Genomic DNA, 21,670 nt, shown 5'->3' on the forward strand with positions numbered 1-21,670 from the left:
GGAGGGGGTGGGGGACTGACTGGCCTTGGCTTTTTAGTATGCTGACCAGGCGCCTTTACCCCAGCCCCTACCCCAGATCCTACTTTACCTTTATAGGAGGTTACCACCTGGTTTCCAGGGTGGCTGTACAGTGTCACACTCCCACCATTGAGACATGAGTTCCAACGGCCCGGTATCTTTCTTATCACTTGACGCTTCAGGCTTAAAAAACAAAAAACAGCCAGGTGTGGCAGCACGTGCTTTTAATCCCAGCAACTGCAGGCACAGGCAGGTGGATCTCTGTGAGAAGGGAGGTGTAGTAAGATGTTTAAAAAAAGCCGGGCGTTGGTGGCGCACGCCTTTAATCCTAGCACTCGGGAGGCAGAGGCAGGCGGATCTCTGTGAGTTCGAGGCCAGCCTGGTCTACAGAGTGAGTTCCAGGACAGCCTCCAAAGCCACAGAGAAACCCTGTCTCGAAAAACCAAAAAAAAAAAAAAAAAAAAAAAAAGATGTTTAAAAAAAAAACTGCCAAAACTAACTAACCAAACAAAAGCCAACCATATACACACTAACTTGCCACCTTAATAATTTTTAAAATTCACAATTCAGTGGCATTAAGAATATTCATATGATTGTGCAACCACTCTCCAGGACTTTTTCACTTTACAAAACTTGGTACTTAGTGAGAAAACATAGTTTCTGTTTTCCCTTTCCCAGCCTGATAGCCGCCCTCTGCTTTCTGTGCATGAATGGGGCTGCTCTGCGTGCCTCATTTAATCATACACTGCTTGTCTCTTTGTGACTAAGCTGTTTCGCCTCACGTAGTTTCCTCAAGTTTCATCCACATTGTGACAGGATTTCCGTCCCTTTTAAGGGTGAGTACTATTCCATTGTGTGTGTGTGCGCACGCGCCACATTTTGCTTACCTGCTCATCTGGTGGACACGGGCTGTGCTCCACCTTTGGGCTGAGGTACACAATGCTGTTGTGAATGTGCTGTGGTGTGCAGAGATCTCAAGTCTCTGCTTCCTGTTTTGTGACAAGGCTCAGGTAGCCTAGGCTGACTTCAAACTGGCTAGTAGCTGAAGATAACGGGGAATTTCTAATCCTCCTGCCTCTCCCTCCCAAGTTTTGGGATTACGGATGTGTGCCACACACCTGGTTTAAGAATCTTTTGTTTTAGGTATAAATGCAAAAGTGGGATGGCTAGGCCATATGTAGGTCTCAGGAACTGCCTGTCTTCTCTAGCAGCTACTTTAGCTGGTATTCTCGCCCCTGGTGAACAGGGTTCCAGCTGTCCCTCCTCCCCAAAGCCATCCTAATAGATGCTTTGGTGTCTCATTTGAGTCTTGAGTTTGCATTTTCCCAGTAACTGATAATGTTGAGCTTTTGTGTTTGTTTGTTTGTTTGTTTGTGAGACAATGCCCCTTACCTCTCCTTCCTTGTCTCCCTTCCTCCTGTAACATTCTCATTTAGTCTTCTTCATCTTTCTGATAACAACAAAGAGCAACTATCTTTACTGTTGTTTTCATCCTTTGTAGTCCAGGCTGGCCTTGAACTGCTAGTGATCCTCAGCCTCCCTGGTGCTAGGATTTCAGGCTGCGAAGATGGGACATCTTAATAATATGGAGTGTTTATTCTTGAGTATGGTTCCAATTCCAAACACTGTAGAAACACAGATTTTAATTAAGTTGCTTATATCATTTACTTACACACAGTCCTCTTTCTTACATGTTTTTTCTTTTACTTTCTTTTTCTTTTTTTTTTTTTTCCGGTTTTTCAAGACAGGGGTTCTGTGGCTTTGGAGGCTGCCCTGGAACTAACTCTTGTAGACCAGGCTGGTCTCAAACTCACAGAGATCTGCCTGCTTCTGCCTCCCGAGTGCTGGGATTAAAGGTGTGTGCCACCACCAAAAAATGTATATTTATAATGTACAACCTTTTTTTTTCCTTTGCTGGGGATTGAATTTAGGATGTAAACATGCTGGCTAAGCATTCTTCCACTGAGTTCCATTTCTCAGTGGTTACAACATGTTTTGGTGCATGGGGAATGGCTAATTAGCCATTCAAGCTAATTAGCATCCAGACTGCCCCATATCCATATCACTTTTTGTGAGACTATTCTCAGAAGTTTCTGTTATGCAATGTGTTGTTAGTTATTTTAGTCACTATGAGGTCCAGTAGATCCTCCTGTCCATTCATGTTTATGTTTTGTTTTGGGACTTGTATCTATATAGTCCAGGCTAGCCTACAGCTCACTATGTAGCTTCAGGCTGGCTTTGAACCCTGTTCTCTTGCCTCGTCTTCTGAGTGCTGGATTGCAGGTTGTACCTCCACACCAAGCACAACCTGTGATTTTGCTTGTTCTTACTATGCCGTTGGATGGCAAGTAGAGTACTATTTTAATGTGGTGAAAAGCCAATTCTTTATCCCAGGGGCCGATCTAAAAGCACTTTCTTTTCTCTATTCTAGAGGTCCCTCACAGGAGATACAGATTAGCACTGAGTAAACCAAAGTATGCCACTCAAGTTCTCTTCTGCTAGTCCTTAGCATGGTGTGGGCTGTCAGTCAAAGCTGTCTAGTGGTGGAACTGGCCTATGCATCCTGCAGGCAATGAGGAGGAAGTGGGCAAATCCATTGCCCCTTTTGGTCAGAGGAGGAGTAATTCTTCCACTGTCATCTTCCAGTCTGAATCACAGCTTGGGCACCTCTTGGCTTTGTGACCTGCTTATTAGGCAACCACAGAGCAAGGGACTGAAGGCTTTTATCTATCTAGACTGGGCTCTCTGAGTGTAACTGTAGCTTTTTGCAGCCTGCATATAACATACCTATCCTTTCAAATTGTATCACCAAAACCAGCTGCGAATTGTATCACCGAAGACTTCTGCATTGTAACAAAATTGCATCATCATGTTTGTAAACTGAAGGTTCCTAAATTCTGACTGAATTTGAGAACAGTTTGGTAGCCAAAAGAGAAAGCCCTTGTTGCATGGTGGCATAGGCTTTCTGGGAGGATCCAAAAAGGTGTGGATATAATGAAGCCAGAGTTTGCACAGCAAGTGTGTTAAAGAGCCAAGGCTTAAAGACAAAGGCTTTGATCTAGTCCATTCTCAGTGGGCTTCCTCTACTACATTTCCTTCCCTAATTCCATGAGGTTCTAAGAAAAAGGAAAGTAAAGCAAGAAAACAGATTGGTAAAACCCTGCTAGTACCCACAGCAGCATATAATAAGCTTGCACTGTGTGCCAGACACTGGATTAAACATATACTATTAATTCTTCCAGAATCCTCTTGGGGTTGCTATATGGATTTGGTAGTTGTCAAACAGCATAGAACAAATTGCCCAAAGCAAAAACCCCTCCCCTACTAAATAATAATGGGACAGTAGTACAATTATAGATTTTAAATTCTTTGTAATGGCTTAAGTCATTAGACAAAGATAGTGAGATGGTTGCCGTAAACAAATTAGTTGCTATCTACCAAAGTGTGTGTATGAATGTATATATATATGTGATTATTAAATTATTATTAAAATACACATATACATATATGTAAATTATTCTCTAAAAGAAAAATCACACTCTTAGATACTCATAGAAAAAATAAATTTTTTTTCCTGATTTCAATGTAATAGTTGGGTATTGTAGAAGCAAATAGCATCTTTCTTTGTATTTTTATTTTTTTCCAGTAGCTTTGCTGTGATGAGTGTTCTCAACAAATAAGTATCGGATTGTATGAATATTTCACATCTTCTCCTTCTTTCTGTTGTGAACAATGCCCCCTGTGTTTTAAACAGTTTTCTAAAGAATCGCCTAGTTTCTCATGGGGTTTTATCACATACATGCAGCACAGTTGACTTAACTGCTCCCCATGGTTGGGCATTTGGTTGCTTTTGTTGTTAGTTCAGCTGGCAGATACATGCTTGTGTAAGTGTGCATGGGTCATTTACTAGCAAAGTAGTTCTCAGGAGAAACTGAACCTGAATGATATAAAATTATAAGCCAAAGTTCAATTTAAAAAAATCCTGGCTCGGCAGTTAAGGGCATTTTTATTGTTATGAAAGACCCTGGTTTGATTCCCAGCACCCACATGGAGGCTCATCAACTCCTTAGGCACCAAGAACACACATATGGTGCGCAGACACAGACACAAAAAATATAATAGTAAAACTTTTTTTATATGTTTTGAAAAAAACTCAACCATTTGAAAAAAATTGAATTCTTAAAAAAAATCAGATATATTGTTAGAGACCAATTAGACTATGTCAGTCAGAAAAAGGACCACATTTGAATAGCTTATATATACATACAAAGTATATTATATAACTATATAGTTACATATTATATTAAAACAGAATGTATTTATATGCAAGGTACTAATTTTTATTTAAATCTAGACAAACTGTTCACACCAGGAATTCTAGCACATGGGAGATAGAGGCAGGAGGATTAGGAATTCATGGTCAGCCCGAGTTATATGAGACCCTGACACATAGAACAAACAAACAAAAAAGCCTGAACTGGGGGCTGGAGAGATGGCTCAGAGGTTAAGAGCACTGACTGCTCTTCCAGAGGTCCTGAGTTCAATTCCCAGCAACCAGATGGTGGCTCACACCATCTACAATTTAATCTGGTGCCCTCTTCTGGCATGTAGGCAGGACACTGTATATGTAATAAATAAATAAATCTTTTTTAAAAAGCCTGAACTGTGTGAAAAAATACAGCTGAGGGGTGTGTAACAATGACCCCAAGAATGTCTTCACACTGCTTAAGGCTGTGGATTTCTCTCCAGAGGGGCGGGGATGCACATGCATACCTCATTCCCTTCTCTGAAATTACATTTTTTTTTTCAAGACAGGGTTTCTCTGTGGCTTTGGAGGCTGTCCTAGAACTAGCTCTTATAGACCAGGCTGGTCTCGAACTCACAGAGATCCGCCTGCCTCTGCCTCCCGAGTGCTGGGATTAAAGGTGTGCGCCACCAACGCCCTGCTGAAATTACATTTTTAAAAAAGTTTTGAGATAGCATTTGTTAGCCTGGAACTCGCTCTGTAGACCAGGCTGGCCTCAAAATCACAGAAATCCACCTGCTTCTGCCTCCTGAGTGCTGGGATTAAAGGTGTGTGCAACTACACCTGACTTAAAAAAATATTATTTTAAAATTTATGCATACACGTGTGTCTTTGTATGGGTATGTACGTGGGCGGGTACCTTTAGAGACCAAAAGAGCTGATGTTATAGGTGGTTGTGAGCTGCCTGATGTAGGGTGCTGGGAACTGACCTGCTGAGCGTCTCTCCAGCCCCCAGTACCGCCTTTTAAAACAGACAGGGTCTGGCCAGGGAGCTCAGACTGGCCTTGGAGCTCCTATTTCTCCTATCTCAATCTCCCAAATGCTGGGACTGTAGAGATGCAATCCCCCTGAGAGAATACACCTTTGAATAAGTAGAACTTGAAGTGTCATTCTCATTTTTGTCTATATATTTATCCTCTGTCAAGAACTCTTGGCCTAAAGTGGTCTACACTGTAAGTTGTATTACATAGAAAAATATCACCAAAAATGGTGGCTTGCACTTGAAGCCGTCAGCTTCAGGAGGCTCGGCAGCACAGAAAAGGAGTGACTTAAAATGCCTGTTTCTCCACTGCCCCTTTAACCTCTTCAGTAGCTTTTGAAATCCTTTTGTCCTCATGTAGAAAATCCATTCCCCACTATGTGTTTGCATGTCAGCTCTTGGGAACTTGTGTTTTTGAATTTCAGAGAAGTAGCCTAAGTGTCAGGAACGCAGCCCCACGGAGCGGCAGAGCACACTTGCTTTCCAAGTGGAAGCTAACCTCTCAGCTCTCTGGCCCTGAGTGTTGGAAGAGGGATGCCTTGCTTTGGTTTCTGTGCTGTCATAAAGTACACAAAATCAGCTTGGGGAGGAAACGGTGTATTTGGCTAACATATTCCTGGTCACAGACCATTGAGGGAAGCCAAGGCAGGACCTCAAGTCGGGTCCTGAGAGACCTGAAGCAGAGGCCATGAAGGACTGCTGCTCACTCCCCATGGGCTTTCCCAGTTTGCTTTCATACTGTACTGGACCTCCAGTGCAGGGATGGTACGGCCTACTGTAGCCTTCACTTGACCGATGTCAGGTATACGCATTTTATCAAGGATACCTGCAAACTCAGGCTGGTACATCTTCACACTCTGTTGGGGGTCTTCCTCCTCCTACTGTGTGCACAAACTGGCCCATGAGGACTTCCTGTTCTGCTCTCTCCCTCTTCTGAGATAGTTAAATACTTTCTTTCTTCCTTCATTCCAAAGAAAGAAATTTGGCAAACATTCCCTCTTTCCTTTTTTCTTTTTGAGACAAAAATCTCACTGTGTAGCCCTGGTTGTCCTAAATTGTTTCCACTATGTAGATCAGGCTGGCTGTCAGACTCATAGAGATCCACCTGCCTCTGCCTGAAGAGTGCTTTGATGAAAATCCTGTGCCACCACCAATCTTTGTTGTTTGCTTGTTTGGTGATAACTAGGAATTGAGCTATGGCCTCATCTGGCGAATGTTTCTTGAATTCCAACTGTGTGACAGGCTCAGTGTAGGACCTAGAAACATGGAAATGAGTAAGACACCCCCCCAACAGTTGTGGCCCCATTAGTTCCCGTTTAAAATCCCCAGCTCTGCCTCTCCTCATGAAGAAGGGCTTCTCTGCTCCAGCCACAAATGGCCTTGAAGTGTCAGTCAGCGTCTGTGGAGACCACCCAGCAGTTAGTTCTTTGTAGCATCTTAAACCCTTTCCATATCTCTGGGATCAGCTCCTGCCTCCTCATGTCTCAGCAGCTCTCACTTTAGTCTTGTGCAGTTTTGCCTATGGCTTGCTCTCAACTGCTGCTTAGGCTGAGTCGTCTTCGAGGACGAGTGTGGCCTGGCATGTCACACAAACCTAGAGGGCATCATCATCTGTGAGTCTGTGCTGCGGGCATGACTCTCTGTTTGAGGGGAATGCTGCTGATAATTGAATGGAGGGTAAACGGAAACCACTGGAAGCAGGAGGCATTGACCAAGGTTTTGGGAACTGGTGTGTGTCAAGGGAACTAGCGTGTAGAGATAACGGATTCCTTCCAAAGCCACTGGCTAAATTCTGCTTATATATGCTCACTCGTCATAGTTTGTGGCTTTTGTGGCGGAGTCATCTGCTCAAAACTGAAGCGTGAGAGGGATTTTGTCTCCAGGGACATAGGCCTTGGTAGCCAGCCCTGTTCTCCAGCACTAGGCGCTCCCTGCCAGCCCCGAAGCGGCACTGCTGGTTCAAATGCTACTTCAGAGAACGAGGTAGGGCAGTGGCCTTGGTTTCTGCATGAGATTTAGAGGACCGCTTTACAAGTCATCTTAGTATGAATTATTTCCAGGAAGGACTTCCACTGGTTACTAACAGTATTTTGTTTTATGTTGCGTCTTTTTTTTTTTTTTCTTACAGAAAGTGACCTTGTTTCTAAGTTCTGTGTGGGAGTCTGTCCCTGGCAGCCCAAATGCATTTTGCAACTGGGACTTCTGTGTTTTGCTCACTGTTTGCCTTTGATTTCTACTTTCAGCAGCATCGTCGTCTTTTCTGCTGAAGGGAATAGTGAGAAGCACAGAAAGGGGCTTACTTAATACTTGTGGAATGTGCATCTGTCCCAAAATAGGAACTGTGACCAAGGATATAGTTGTCATATTTTAATACAAATTTGAGTTGTGCTTCCCTTTCTTTTTATCTAACCATATGTGTTGAATAAGAGACTTAGAGAATAAGAGAGAAAAGTAGACAGCTCATGAATCTCCACTAATCTGCAATAAAACCTTTGTTTGAAATTATAGAAGGAGCAAGGAAACGCTGGCCCCAGCCCTGAATTAGGAACATCTGTATCTATGAGAACTTGAGCAGGAACACTGAGCAACTGGAGCAGTGCCATGTGCATCTGCCCTTCCATGCGATCCCAATCGTCTCTGCACTGAGGTCAGCAGTGGCACAGATGCTTGAGGGGCTGGGCTGGAGCTCATTGGTGCAGTGCTTGTCTTACATCCACGAAGCCCTAGGTTTGATCCCCAGCACCGTATGTGAAGGCGCACACCTTTAATCCAAGTACTCAGGAGATAGAAGCAGGAGGATCCTAAGTTCAGGGTCACCCTCAGCTACATGGCAAGTTTGGTGTTAGCCTGGGACACATGAGACACTATTTTTAAAATAATATTCCATAGTGTTTAAAAAAGGCAGTTGCCAGAATAGCACCCACCTGTAGTCCCAGCTTTTCAGGAGGCTAAGGCAGGAGGCTCTTTGCCTAGGTGTGTCCACCTCTGAGCTGGGGTTAATGAATAATGCCGGTGTCATTGGAGTTTTTGTTTGATTGGGATGTATAAATGAGTTCTTACGTGTAACACCCTTGAACAGTGCTCGGCACAAGGTGAGCCAGGTAGGTGTTTCCTCAGTGTTGTTTCTGCTACCCCTGCTACCGCCCCTGCGGTAATTATTTCCACCATCACTGCCCCCCTACTGCACCATGCACACGGGCAGCAGCTCAGAGTCCAGTGTAAGGCTAGACATCACTTCTGCTGATAGTGCCTACCTTTGAGGACTGTGGTGGGGTGAGGTAGCATCTACATGGCAGTGTGGGTGACTGCTAGGTTGCAAGAAACACTTAAAATTGATGGTACCAGAGCTTGAGAGTTAATTTCTCTCAATGATGAGAGGCAATGAATTCAGCAGTTAAGCATGGTACTACTCTTGCAAAGGACCCAAGTTCAGGTCCCAACAACCAGATTGGATAATTCACAACTGCCTATGACTTCAGCTCCAGGGTCCATTTTCTCCCCCCTTGCAGTCATGTGCACATATCTCCATGTAGACATAGAGACACACATGCATACACATACACACACACACACACACACACACTTACACTTAAAATAATCTTTAAAAATAAATTAAAAGGCTAGGTATTGTAGTGTATGCCTTTAATCCCAGCAGAGGCAGGCTGATCAAGGCCATCCTGATCTACATAACAAGTTCAGGACAGCCAAGCCTCCATAGAGAGAGACCTTGTCTCAAAAAGACCCAAATAAATATATAGATAAATAAATATATAAACAAATAAATAAGAGCTAAATCAACGTTGTCTACATTCTCACATTACTACACTTCTGTCTTGAAAAATAGGAGGGTGTTTGCATCTGTAGGTGGGTCACAGTTTGGCTACACTCTGGGTACAAGGGTCCCACAGCTACTGGTGAGTTATTTGTATGGGCAGAAAAGAGATTTGAAAAGCACAGGCCTGGAGTCTGTGTTCACATTCACCATGTGGCAAGCCTTGGATCCTAATGATTGCCAGGCCAAAGCTCTATAACCCTGTACAGCCCAACTGTGCTTATCTTGTCCAAACATACTTATATGCCAGGAAATACTTGTTCAGATCATTAAAAATCACTTTTCTATTACATTAAGCAGCTATTGTTACTTGACCTGAATTTGTTTACTAATGTTACTGAGTGCCTGTTATGAATAGATCTGTGGGTTTATGAAGATAATTCAGAGACTATCTGTTTAAAAAGTTTATAGTTGGACATGATAGTGTATGGCTGTAATCCCAGCACTTGGGAAGCAGAGGGAGGAGAGGGCAGCCTGGGTTACATAGCCACACCCTGTCTCAGAAACTGCAATAAAAGCCACTTAGAATCAAGTCTGATAAACTGAGTATTTGCATAATAACTATAGCACAATATCATTGACTCTAGCATATCCCTCCCTCCCTCTCTCTCCCTCCCTCCCTCTCCCTCCCTCCCCCTTCCTCCCTCCCTCCCTCCCCCTTCCTCCCTCCCTCCCTCCCTCTTTCATGACAAGATGTGATAGTGTTTCATGTGACCCAGGCTGGCCTCAAACTTCCTATGCAGTCAGGGCTGACCTTGGACTCTTGCTCATCCTGATTCCCCTGCTCCTGACTCCTAAGTAATGCCTGGCAGTTTTAGCTTTCATTTTGAAGCTTAGTGTGTGTGTTGGGGGAGCGTGTATTTTTACTATTTTTAATTTTTATGTGTATGGGTGCTTTGTGTGCTTTATGTCTGTACACCGTGCTCATGCCTGGTGCCCATGGAGGCCAGAAGAGGGCATAAGATCCCCAGGAACTAGAGTTACAGATAATTGTGAACCGCCATGTGGGTGCTGGGAATCAAACCCAAGTCCTCAGAAGATCAGCCAGTGCTCTTGACTGTTGAACCATCTCTCCAGTTCCCTCATTTAAAGCCTTGTCTGTTCACTAAGAGTGTGGTAGTACCCACGGGTAATCCTAGTACTTGGGAGGACAAGACAGGAGGATCGAGACTGTCTCCAAAAATAAAACAAAATTGTTTATATTCAGGGAAAGTAATAAATACATTGCATTTGTGCGTAGCTTGCTTCTTAAGTCTTTCACTATAAAAGAATATATTCTCATTATATAAAAATCCAAATTAGAAAATATCCAAAAGTAAATAAAAAGGATGGATGTGGCACTTGGGAGGCAGAGGCAGGAGTATCTCTGTGAGTTCAAGGCCAGCCTGGTCTACAGAGTGAGTTCCAGGCTAACCAAGAATGCACAGAGAGACCCTATCTCAAAAGGGGCATGGGAGTGGGGACAGAAAAACTAGTCACATATTTATGTATATATGTATGTGTGTGTGTGTGTGTGTGTGTGTGTGTGTGTGTGTGTGTTTTGCTATTGAGACAAGGTCTTATGTAGCCCAGAATAGCCTGGAATTTGCAGTGTAGCTGGAGATGACCTTGAACTTCTGACTTTCCTGTCTTCCCTTCCTGACTACCAAGATTGCAGGTGTATGCCACTATGCCTCGTTTATACATCAAACCCAGGGCTTCAAGCACCTCAGCAGCAGAGCCACATTCCCAGCCCCCAGCCGTATCTTAGGAACTGGAAAATATTATTTTAGTGTTTCATTTTAGTCCTCGTGTATCTTTAAACAGATGATGTCATTCTCTCTCCCTGTCTGTCTCTCTCTGTGTGTACACACGTGTGTGCATGTGTGCACATCTATTCCTGAGCATTAGACTCAAGACCCTGTCCCAGTAATCAGACCTTAGCTGCTCCTCCTGCTTCAGTTTCTCCAGCCCTCACTTTCCATGCTTGTGCTCTGGCCCGCCCCTTTTGCTTCAGTGATTATATAATAATTATTCTCCCGAGTCATTAACATACTTTGTTAATACAGTCGTAAAAGTCAAACAACATTTCATCATCTTTGATGTATAATTCACACCCATTCTCAAAATGTCAGAATTTGATTTCCTTTGATTAGAAATAACAGAGTGGTAAGAAAATTTATGTGTGACACATCTATACTTTGATTATAAATTTCTGCCAATAAAATCAGACAAGGGAACTGTCTGCAAGGGTTTTTCTATGTGGTCTCATTGCTTTTGGCAAGGATGTTTAGTCTCACAAAATTTGTGGTGTTGATTGATATGGATATTTATTATTTAACTGCAAGAGACTCTTAGCTTTTCTAGAACTCACATTCCAAGTATGTGTTTACTATTCAAGATTAACTCCAAAGTCTATGACATAGAAGTATTAGTGCTTACTGAATGAAGCTCATGGTTTAATTACATGGACTAAGCAGCTGGGAGGTGACCAACCCCACTTAGCAAATGTCACTGGGATTTCCTAACCCTGTGCAGTACTTTTTATATGTTTATTGACTTAAATACTTACCTTTTTTAATATAGAGACCTTCTGTGGGGACTGGAGAGATGGCTCAGCAGTTAAGATTACTGGCTGCTCTTCCACAGGACCTGAGTTCAATTCCTAGCATCCACATGGCTAAAAACCATCTGCAACTCCAGTTCCCAAGGATCTGATGCCACCTTCTGGTCTCTGCAGGCATCAGGAATGCATATATGTGCACAGACATATATGCAGACAGAACATCTTAACACATAAAATAAAAAATAAATCGTTTAAAAAGAGAACTTTTACTGAGCAGTGGTGGCACATGCCTCTAATCCCAGCACTTAGGAAGCAGAGGCAGGTGGATCACTTTGAGTTCAAGGCCAGCCTGGTCTACACAGCAAGTTCCAGGATAGCCAGGGCTATGAAGAGAAACCCTGTCTTGAAACCACTCCAAAACACACACACCACACACACACACACACACACACACACACACACACACACACACACACGCACGCACGCACACACGCACACACACACAAGAGAGAGAGAGAGAGAGAGAGAGAGAGAGAGAGAGAGAGAGAGATGAAAGGAGAACTCTTGTGAAACTGGCAAGACTATTAGTGTATGGTATACAAACCCGTAGAGGAAAACTGTCCCTGCCCCAGAAATGTACTCAAGGAAAATCCCCAAGGACAATGATACTTGTAACCAAAGGCCTGCAAATGCCACATGGTTCCTAGTTGGTAGATTGTATGTATTCATCTTTTATTTCTAGCAAATAAATCTGGTTTTATTCTTAGTATCAACCAAACTAATTATTTTCTTTATTAAAAGTTATGAAATTACATGTGCAGGTAATTAAAGAGGAAAAATATATGCATCAATGAAGTTGTCATTTTTTAATTGAACTGCTGATGTCCCTCCCCCACTTACTTGCTTTAATTTTTTTTAAATACTTTATGTGGCGAAAATAGTTTTTTGTTGTTGTTGTTGTTCAAAGACCAAAATATATGCTGCTATGGTCATGGTTTTAAGGGTGGTTTAAGTAGTCTCTGGCTCCTCAATTGTGCAGTGTAGTGTAGGTTGACTTCAACCCTGGCTTCTCCAGCTTCAGTCATTTATTAAAGCTAGACTCATACCATAGAGGTACATGAAGAAACAGCAGGTAGAAGCCAAGCTTGATCATTGCTTCTTTCATGTGGGGCTTTAACTGCCCCAGATTGTGTATTCTGTTGGATCAAACACTCCCATGTTACCACTTGGCTCCATAATGAACCTATATATATATTCCAAGTGGCAGCAGGTAAGTTGAGAAGGAAGATGAGCCAGTGCAGTGAAACAGGCATTAGTGCAGTGAAACAGGCATTAGTGCAGTGACACAGGCATTAGTGCAGTGACATGGCATTAGTGCAGTGAAACAGGCATTAGTGCAGTGAAACAGGCATTAGTGCAGTGAAACAGGCATTAGTGCAGTGACACAGGCATTAGTGCAGTGACACAGGCATTAGTGCAGTGAAACAGGCATTAGTGCAGTGAAACAGGCATTAGTGCAGTGAAACAGGCATTAGTGCAGTGAAACAGGCGTTAGTGCAGTGAAACAGGCGTTAGTGCAGTGAAACAGGCGTTAGTGCAGTGAAACAGGCGTTAGTGCAGTGAAACAGGCGTTAGTGCAGTGAAACAGGCGTTAGTGCAGTGAAACAGGCGTTAGTGCAGTGAAACAGGCGTTAGTGCAGTGAAACAGGCGTTAGTGCAGTGACACAGGCGTTAGTGCAGTGACACAGGCGTTAGTGCAGTGACACAGGCATTAGTGCAGTGAAACAGGCGTTAGTGCAGTGACACAGGCATTAGTGCAGTGACACAGGCATTAGTGCAGTGAAACAGGCATTAGTGCAGTGAAACAGGCATTAGTGCAGTGAAACAGGCATTAGTGCAGTGAAACAGGCATTAGTGCAGTGAAACAGGCATTAGTGCAGTGACAATGGTGTGGCCAGTCAACTCAGGTGTTACCCACTTGTTTAATTGTGAGCAACATGACCTAATGTTAATGTAATCACATTCTAAATCAGACAGCATAATGATGAAGTAGACAGAGAGGAAGATGAGCGTGCAACAGTCGAGGAGCGAGGAGAGGAACACCATCGCCTCCATCCTCCCCCGCGCTCCGCCATCAAACCAGCTCCGGGCCGCACCGCCGGGTACTTGCTTTAATTTTAAAGGAGGTCCTTTAGGAAAGGAAATACGTAGAAAATAGTTTAATCAGTTTCTGAGAAAAATTTAGCAAGAGAGGCACTGCTTCGTCCAATTACAAGTTTGTATTAGTATTTTTGCTTAACCTTGCAAGTCTTTTCATGAACATGTGTATACTTTTTGTTTTTTATATGTGTACTTTTTATTTGTTTGTTTTGTTTTTTCAAGACAATGTTTCTTTGTGTAACCCTGGCTGTTCTTGGAACTCGCTCTGTAGACCAGGTTGACCCTGAACTCACAGAGATCCACCTGCCTCTGCTCCCCAGTGCTGGGATTAAAGGTGTGTGTGTACTTTTAAGAGAACAAGACCGTCTGTCAGCCCCCTGCACCACCGTCTAGCTTCCCTCCTTCCCTCTGCTGACAAGGCGGGTGGTGAGCTACGGTTGCCTCTTGTCTGGTCCCCAGAATGCTTATCTCCTTTAGTTCATAGTCTCAGGAAAACTTGTACCCCCAATCCTTCCTTTGATCTTAAATACACACAGAATGGTGCTTCTCTTGGCCAACTTCATCTTCATTTCTGGTCTTTCATATATGATCTGTTCCAGGCATGAACTTGATCTGTGACGTGCCAACCTCCCCCAGTGTTACGGCTGTTACAGGGGTATAAATGGAGTCAGGTCTGATTGGCTTCTGGTTCCTGTTGTTGCCTCATTCCCAGGCTCCTGGGCTACTTGACCCCCAACTAGCCTTCATCTTGCCCATCTCGAGGTTCCTGTCAGAGCTGAGGTAGAGGGGCTCAGAGTGCTGCACATTCTGTAATTTGGCCTCCAGTCACCGTTGTTGGCCTTGTGCCTTAGCTCTGAAAGCTGGACTCTGGTCCAGTCCTCTGTGCCAGAGTCCCATGGAAACAGCCTCATTTCTTTGTGGCTGGTTTTGATCAGCCCCATTCCCAGGGACTGAATCCAGGGCCCATTGCGCTTTCCTGGTGTCAGCCTCCAGCCTGCCGTTTGGACTGCACTCTAGAGCACTGTTGATGCTTATTCCGGTGCCTACAGCCAGAAGTCCCTGTCCTAGACACTTACCTCAGCAAAGGGCAGCTGCGCTCTTCCAGCTCTTCAGACCAGAATTTTGGGGTCTTCCTTCACCCCTCTTACTCATTCACATCTGCTTTTGAGCCTCCAGCAAATTCTTGATTGTACTTTAAAAGCACATTCAGTGCTGAGGATGTAGCTCCAGTGACCGAGTGCTTACCTAGGTAGGCAGCGTGCATAAAACCCTGGGTTCAGGCCCTGTACTGGGTAAACAAGGCCTGGTGATACATGCTTGTACTCCCTGCATTGGGACCAAAGGCAAAAGAATCACAAGTTCAGGGTTATCTTTGGCCACATAGTAAATCTGAGGCTAGCTTGGGTTACATGAGACTCTGTACCTCCCCAGAGCTCTCTAAAATGAACACTACAAGTTGGATCTGATAGTGTACCCCTGTGATTTTAGTACTTGGAAATTGAAGTTCTGAGGATCAAGAATGCACGGTCATCCTTGGCTAAATAGCTGGTTTGAGTCCAGCCTGGGCTCCATGAGATCATGTCTGAAAATAAATAAACAAATATATCCATACAACAACCACAAAAAAAGAGCCCTCCGGAACCTTGACTACTCTTGTCTGGCCTCCATCCTCCCTTCCCTGGATTCTTGCAATAGCTTTCCCGCTGGGTTCTGACAGGAGACTCCTGCTAAGGTCCATCATATTTTCCGAACTGCCTCTGAGTGATCCTTTAAAACATGGTCCAGATGTATCAGTTTGCAGTCTTGGAGTGGCTCCATGGCGTTCCAGCATCCCGTGCCCCACAAGCTCCCATCACTCTGCTCTTACCTGCCTGCGGGCCCCCCACCCCCCATGCTCTCATCACCCTGCACATTTACATGGTTCTTTGCCTGTAGCCATCTCTAGGAATTCTCTGACAGGGCCATTCTTCCAGCTCTTCGAATGGCGTATTTCCTCACTTTGCCCAGCTCTTCAACCCATCAGGTCCTGAAAGTTACACTCCAATCCCAGTCTTTGTGGGTGTGTTTTTCTCCTTAGCTCTTATCACTGTTGAATACATGATACGTTTTTATCTGTCATTTACACCCTGTCTCTTCTATTAGAATGTAATCTCCAAGAAGGCAAAGGTGCCGAAGTCTAAAGCAGTGCCATCTCCAGAGCTTCCCAATTGCTGACTGGCTGAAGGAATAAGAAGTTGAGAGTATTTTGCCTGTGTGTTAATACATTGTGTCTGTGTTAACAGATTCTTACAGTGCTCTCAGGATTCACATTTCACATGTAGAAAACAGGCTAAGTGACTTATCCAAAAGCTTCTGAGTCCCCAGATAGATGTTCAGTGTGCATCATGACCGAAGGAGCAGACTTTACTGTGTTACTAACTCTATCTATGTTCAGGCCTCAGCCCTGTCAATGATTGAGTTTAAAACTTTACAGTCTCCTTACATATAAAGTGTGGGCAATGAGTCTTCCTCTCAGATTACTGGAAGGGTTATGGGAGGTCTTGAGTATGTCCTTTTATTATGTATTTCTCTGATTATTGGTAAGGTTGGATTTTTTACATTTTATATTATTTTTTATTTACATTTTACATTTTATTGGCCATTCAGGCCAATAAAACTCTCTGGAGAGTTTCTGTCTATAACTTTACCCAGGTTTATTTTTGGTTTCTTTCTAATTAAGTTGGGAGTTCTTTGAGTACCAGAGATCTGTGTTGTCTTACAAATAGTCTTTCTCATGCTCTTTCACTGTTTAATGATGCTTTTGGTAATAGCTTCTCTTCATGTGGTCACAGGTCTAGTGCTGTTGGTAATGAAGTCAACAAGAATTCACTCAGCAGATATTTCCTTAGGGTTAGAACATTTGGGGATGCCCATACAGCTAGGACAGCTGTAAACCCTGACTTCCAGTTTGCGCCACTGATGGCAGCCCTTCAAGTTGGTTTTAGCAGATTCTTGAAAGAGAATATATTTTCACAGAGCCAAAGAGACCCAAACATTTTCCACATATTGGCCACATAATCAGAAATTTCAAAAGAGTTCTGGAATTTATGGGCTGGCCTCCAAGTTATCAGGCATCTGCTGTCTTCTCTGGGAGCAGTTCCTTTCAGCTTGCTCCACCCTCCCCCAGCTGTGCAGCACAGACGGGCAGATGATGAATGCTTCACATGTCCCCTGTGGGATGAGCTCCAAAGGCAGTCTCATACGGTCAGAACTTGGCAGACTCTTCTGAATCATTGTGACTTCCTATCAGACCACCGGCTCTGCAGACCCTCCAGGTCTAGGTTGCAGCTTTGGGGAGTGAGTGTGGCACCCAGATGCTACTTTCCCTAGCTCAGGTGTGCTTGCAATTTGAACAGAAAATCTGGAGCCTTTGACTGTTGCCCCGAATGGCCCTCCTAGACCAGATTTGATTTGTGCAGATGTCTCACACAAGAAATATCTTGTAGGTTGTACCACTTGCTGTTCAGTGAAATAGGTCTTTAAAATACCTCTTAAAAAAGATTTATTCTTTTACTTTTAATTAGTGCATGTGGCAGGGGTTGGGGAGGTATGTGCACAGGAGGGCAAGTACTGTTGGAGGCCAGAGGCGTCCCTAGAGCTAGAGTCACAGGTGCTTTGAGCTGCCCAATATAGGTGCTGGGAACCAAAGCGCTCTTAACCACTGAGCCATCTCTCCAACCCCTCAGATACATTTATTGCGCAAGTCCATCTATTCCTCTTCTTTCCTCTCAACCCCCACGTGCATAGTGTGTGTGTGTGTGTGTGTGTGTGTGTGTGTGTGTGTGTTTCTGTCTTTCTTTTGTTCTTTATTTAGACAGGGTTTTATGTAGCCTAGACTGACCTCAAACACACTATGTGTAGTCTGGGATGACTTTGAACTCCTGTTCTTCCTGCCTGTACTTTCAAAGTTTGGGATTATAGGCACATACCAACATTCTAGGTTTATGCAGTGCTGGTCAAAACCAGGGCTTCTTCACAGGCTAGGCAAACACTCTACCATCTCAGCCACATGCCCTATCTAAGGGGTGTGTGTGTGTGTGTGTGTGTGTGTGTGTGTGTGTGTGTGTTTCTTCACATGCTACGCAAACACTCTACCCACCCAGCCACATCCCCTAGCCAAGGTGTGTGTGTGTCAGAGGGAGCTGAGTTACACATGGTTGTGTGGGTGCTGGGAACTGAACTCAGGTCAAGAGCAGCAAGAACTCTTAACTATGGAGCCAGCCATAGACCCGTGGCACATGTCTATAATCCTGGCACTCTAGAAATTGAAGTAGAAGGATCACAAGTTTTAAGTTTGCCTGAGCTACATAGCAATACTCTGCCTCAAACAGTACAAAAAGATTAAAACTTGCCAGTCAGTCTGGAGGTGGTGGCGCACACCTTTAATTCCAGCACTCAGGAGGCAGAGGCAGGTGGATCTCAATGAGTTCAAGACCAGCTTAGTTTACAAACCAAGTTTCAGGACAGCCAAGACTGTTACATAAGAGAAACCCCATCACAAAAAACCAAACCAAAACAACAAAAACAAAGTTGCCAGCTATCTGATGCATGAGATATATAAGTTTCATGTCCTGATTTGGTGTCTTAGATTGACCAGTATCTGGAGTGTTGTCCCTGTATTAAGCTGGATCTCATCACCAGCTTCTCAGTAACAAATATTGGGACCTTAGGCAAGATTGTTAGCCTCTCTGCATTTGGCTTACACATCAGTAAGCTCTGGTGACTAAGAGGACCTAAGGTAGACTGCAGGATTTAATTAGCTAATACATGGATATCCTCAGAATAATGCCCGCCATGTAGTGATTGCTCAATGAATGTTGCACAATTCCTGTACCAACTTCTCTTGAGTGAAATGCTGGAGGCTGGGCATGTCAGCCTTCTTGTGTGATCTCAGTAAATTGTTGATACCACTCTTCCTCTCTGTGTAGGTATGCTGTCTAGGGCTAGAGAACTAAATTTTGCTATTTATATAAAGCTTCTTTTATTTTTATTTTTCTAAGGTGAGGTTTCATGTATTCTAAGCTGCACTAGAACTCTGTGTGTGTGTGTATGAGAGAGAGAGAGAGAGAGAGAGAGAGAGAGAGAGAGAGAGAGAGAGAGAGAGAGAGAGAGAGAGAGAGAGAGAGAGAGAGAATATATCTCTCACTGTGTAGCCGCTGGCTGGCCTGAATTGACTTTGTAGATCATACTGGCCAGGTCTTCATAGAGATCTGCCTGCCTCTGCCTCCGAAGTGGTGTTTGGGCTAAAGGTATGAGTCACCAAATCTGGCAACCTTGAACTTCTTCTGACCTTCCTGTCTCTACCTCCCAAGTGGTGAGACCACAGGCAGTGCCACCTTGCCCAATTTATGCCTTGCTGGGGATTGAACCCAGGGCCTCACGCATGTTAGGTGAACACTCTACTAATTGAGCCACACTTTAGTGCCCTCTCCTTCCCCTACTCCCATCAATCAGATCTTACTGTGTAACCTAGGCTGGCCTGGAACTGATAGTCCTGTGTCAGCCTCTTGAGTGCTAGAATTACAGGCATGTGCTCCTACAGTGACTCTTACATAAAGCCTCCTAGATTCTGTGCAGGCTGGTTAACATCTGAGTGATTCCTCATTGGCTGGATAAAAATACCCCTGCTGGAGACTTAGCTGGCCCTGTCCAGGGTCATGCACACTGTATGTGAATGCCTGGACTCACTCAGTGCAGCTTTTGGAGAGGCAGGAACTACCAGAGAGAAGACACACAGAACAGTGACTGAGGTGGACAGGGGCAGAAGCTGTTTCTCCAGGTGGCCTTGTATTTGGACTCTGGAGTGCAGTGCTCCTTCCTCGGTCCGGAACCGGCTCTGATTGCCAGGCCATTTAAGAGAGGGGGAGGGGCAGCAGTCAACACAGTGGCTGTCTCTAAACTTCTAAGTCACCACATATTTTGGCCCTAGAATCAGCCAAAGTTTTGTTCCAGTTCCTTACAGAATTTCACAATGTTCAGGCGTTAGAATTGGTTCCTATGTTGTGAAATGGCTAAAGATGAAGACTTAGCTGTTGATTATTACTTTGGATGTTTTCCAAGAGTCAGAATGCCATCTGTGGAAGTTTCTCCACAGGCCTTAATGCCAGATACTGTAGCGGTTTCCCTGTTCAAAGACAATAGTCTGCGTTTCAAGGCACTCCCCGGGTACAGAAATTGGTTGCCTTGACAACAGATAGCTGATGTCTTAGCTCTTTTCTTTACTCCCAACCTCTTGGGGATGTGACTTCAGAAAGCTCTGCTCTCCCATTTTCTCCCGGAAACCTGTTTGTAACAGTAGTAACCATTTTGTGTTCTAGTTCCTCTATCTCCTACCCCCATCTCCCAGGAGTGAAGACTGAGCACAGTTTTTGCTAAGTGTCATATCATTGAGCCATCTCCTCATCCCTTTTTAGTTATTTTATTTTGGGACAGCATCTCAGTGAGGTGCCCAATGTGGCCTTGCACTTTCTCTGTAACCCAGACAGACCTTGAACTTTTAGCTTTCCTGCCTCAGTCTCCTGAGTAGCTGCAATTACAGACTAGACCACCAGGTCTACTTCAAATGTCTCTCTTTTTTTTGAGTGGGGTTGTGGGTGTTGAGAGGTAGGGAGGGTTGAGATGCTGGGTATTGAACCCCGAACTTCATGAGTGCTGGCAAGTACACTATCACTAATATAGACTGGTAGCTAGTTTTTTTAGTTATTTGGTATGTGTGCGTGCGTGCGTGCGTGCGTGCGTGCGTGCGTGCGTGTGTGTGTGTGTGTGTGTGTGTGTGTGTGTGTGTGTGTGTATAGACATTGCAAGCCACAAAGCATGTGTGGAAATTAGAGGACAACTTGCAAGGGGAATTGGTCCTTTCTTTCTACCACGAACCATCATGCCCGCCCCTATTCCCACTTGTGTGTGACTTTATGTGGGCACATTTTATTATTATGTGTGACATGTGTGAATGTGTGCACGCATGCCCCACCTCCACCTAGCACACATTTGGAGGTTTTCTTCTTTTTTTTCATGGGTTTCAGGATTGAACTCAGTCTTGGGTAACAAACTCTTCTGTGCACTGAGTCATCTCACCAGCCCCATTCTAGTTTTCTTGAGTGAAAGGAAAACACTTCCCACAGATGTTACAGATGTTAGCCAGGAGGTAGTGGCTTGATTGAGACAGTCTTACTATGTAGCCATGACTGGCCCAGAATGCTCAACATAGACCTTGAGTTGTGTTGATTCTCCTGTCTCTGCCTCCTGGATATCTGGGACTCCAGGAATGGGCCATTGCAGCTGCTGTTTTCTGTCTTGTTTTGATGCTCTGGACTGAACCCATCTTTGCAAGTTGCACTCCAGCCTCTAGGCAGGAGTCTCATGATTAGCCGACAGGACCACTGAGTACTGAGTTCTACTCTGTATGTCCTGTTTCTTAATTCTCCTGCTGGAATAGACACTGGTACCTTATCCCCATTTTACTGCTGCTTGGACAGTAACACACCTAAGGTTACAGTGGCAAGATTCTGACCCAGAATTTTTATGTTTTTGTTATCTTTTCCAGGCCTGTGCTCTTATTTAGCAAATAAAATAGGACACACAGAATCAATTTGTTTTCTGTGGAAGTGAATTTTATCCATTTCCAGTCAGTATAAATGCCCTTTTCTGGCCTCTTGGAACCTTCAGATGGCTACTTAGTATTACTTTTTCTTCACTCCCTTAGTCACCTGAGATATATTTTTGTTAATATAACCCTACTTTAAGCCCTAAGCAAACTTCTCTTCCCCCAGCCACCAAAGCAGTGTTTCCTTT

At 44.1% G+C, this 21,670-nt stretch overlaps 1 protein-coding gene and 1 pseudogene across 3 annotated transcripts in view; one reads left to right on the forward strand and one right to left on the reverse strand.

Moving 5' to 3' along the window:
- Crtc3 (CREB regulated transcription coactivator 3) overlaps positions 1 to 21,670 on the forward strand; it is a 103,637-nt gene that overhangs the window by 14,661 nt on the left and 67,306 nt on the right. The window lies entirely within an intron of this gene.
- LOC121135502 lies at positions 12,635 to 12,993 on the reverse strand (annotated as a pseudogene).

This window comes from Mesocricetus auratus, unplaced genomic scaffold (assembly GCF_017639785.1).
Source record: "Mesocricetus auratus isolate SY011 unplaced genomic scaffold, BCM_Maur_2.0 Super-Scaffold_4256, whole genome shotgun sequence".
NCBI lineage: Eukaryota > Metazoa > Chordata > Mammalia > Rodentia > Cricetidae > Mesocricetus > Mesocricetus auratus.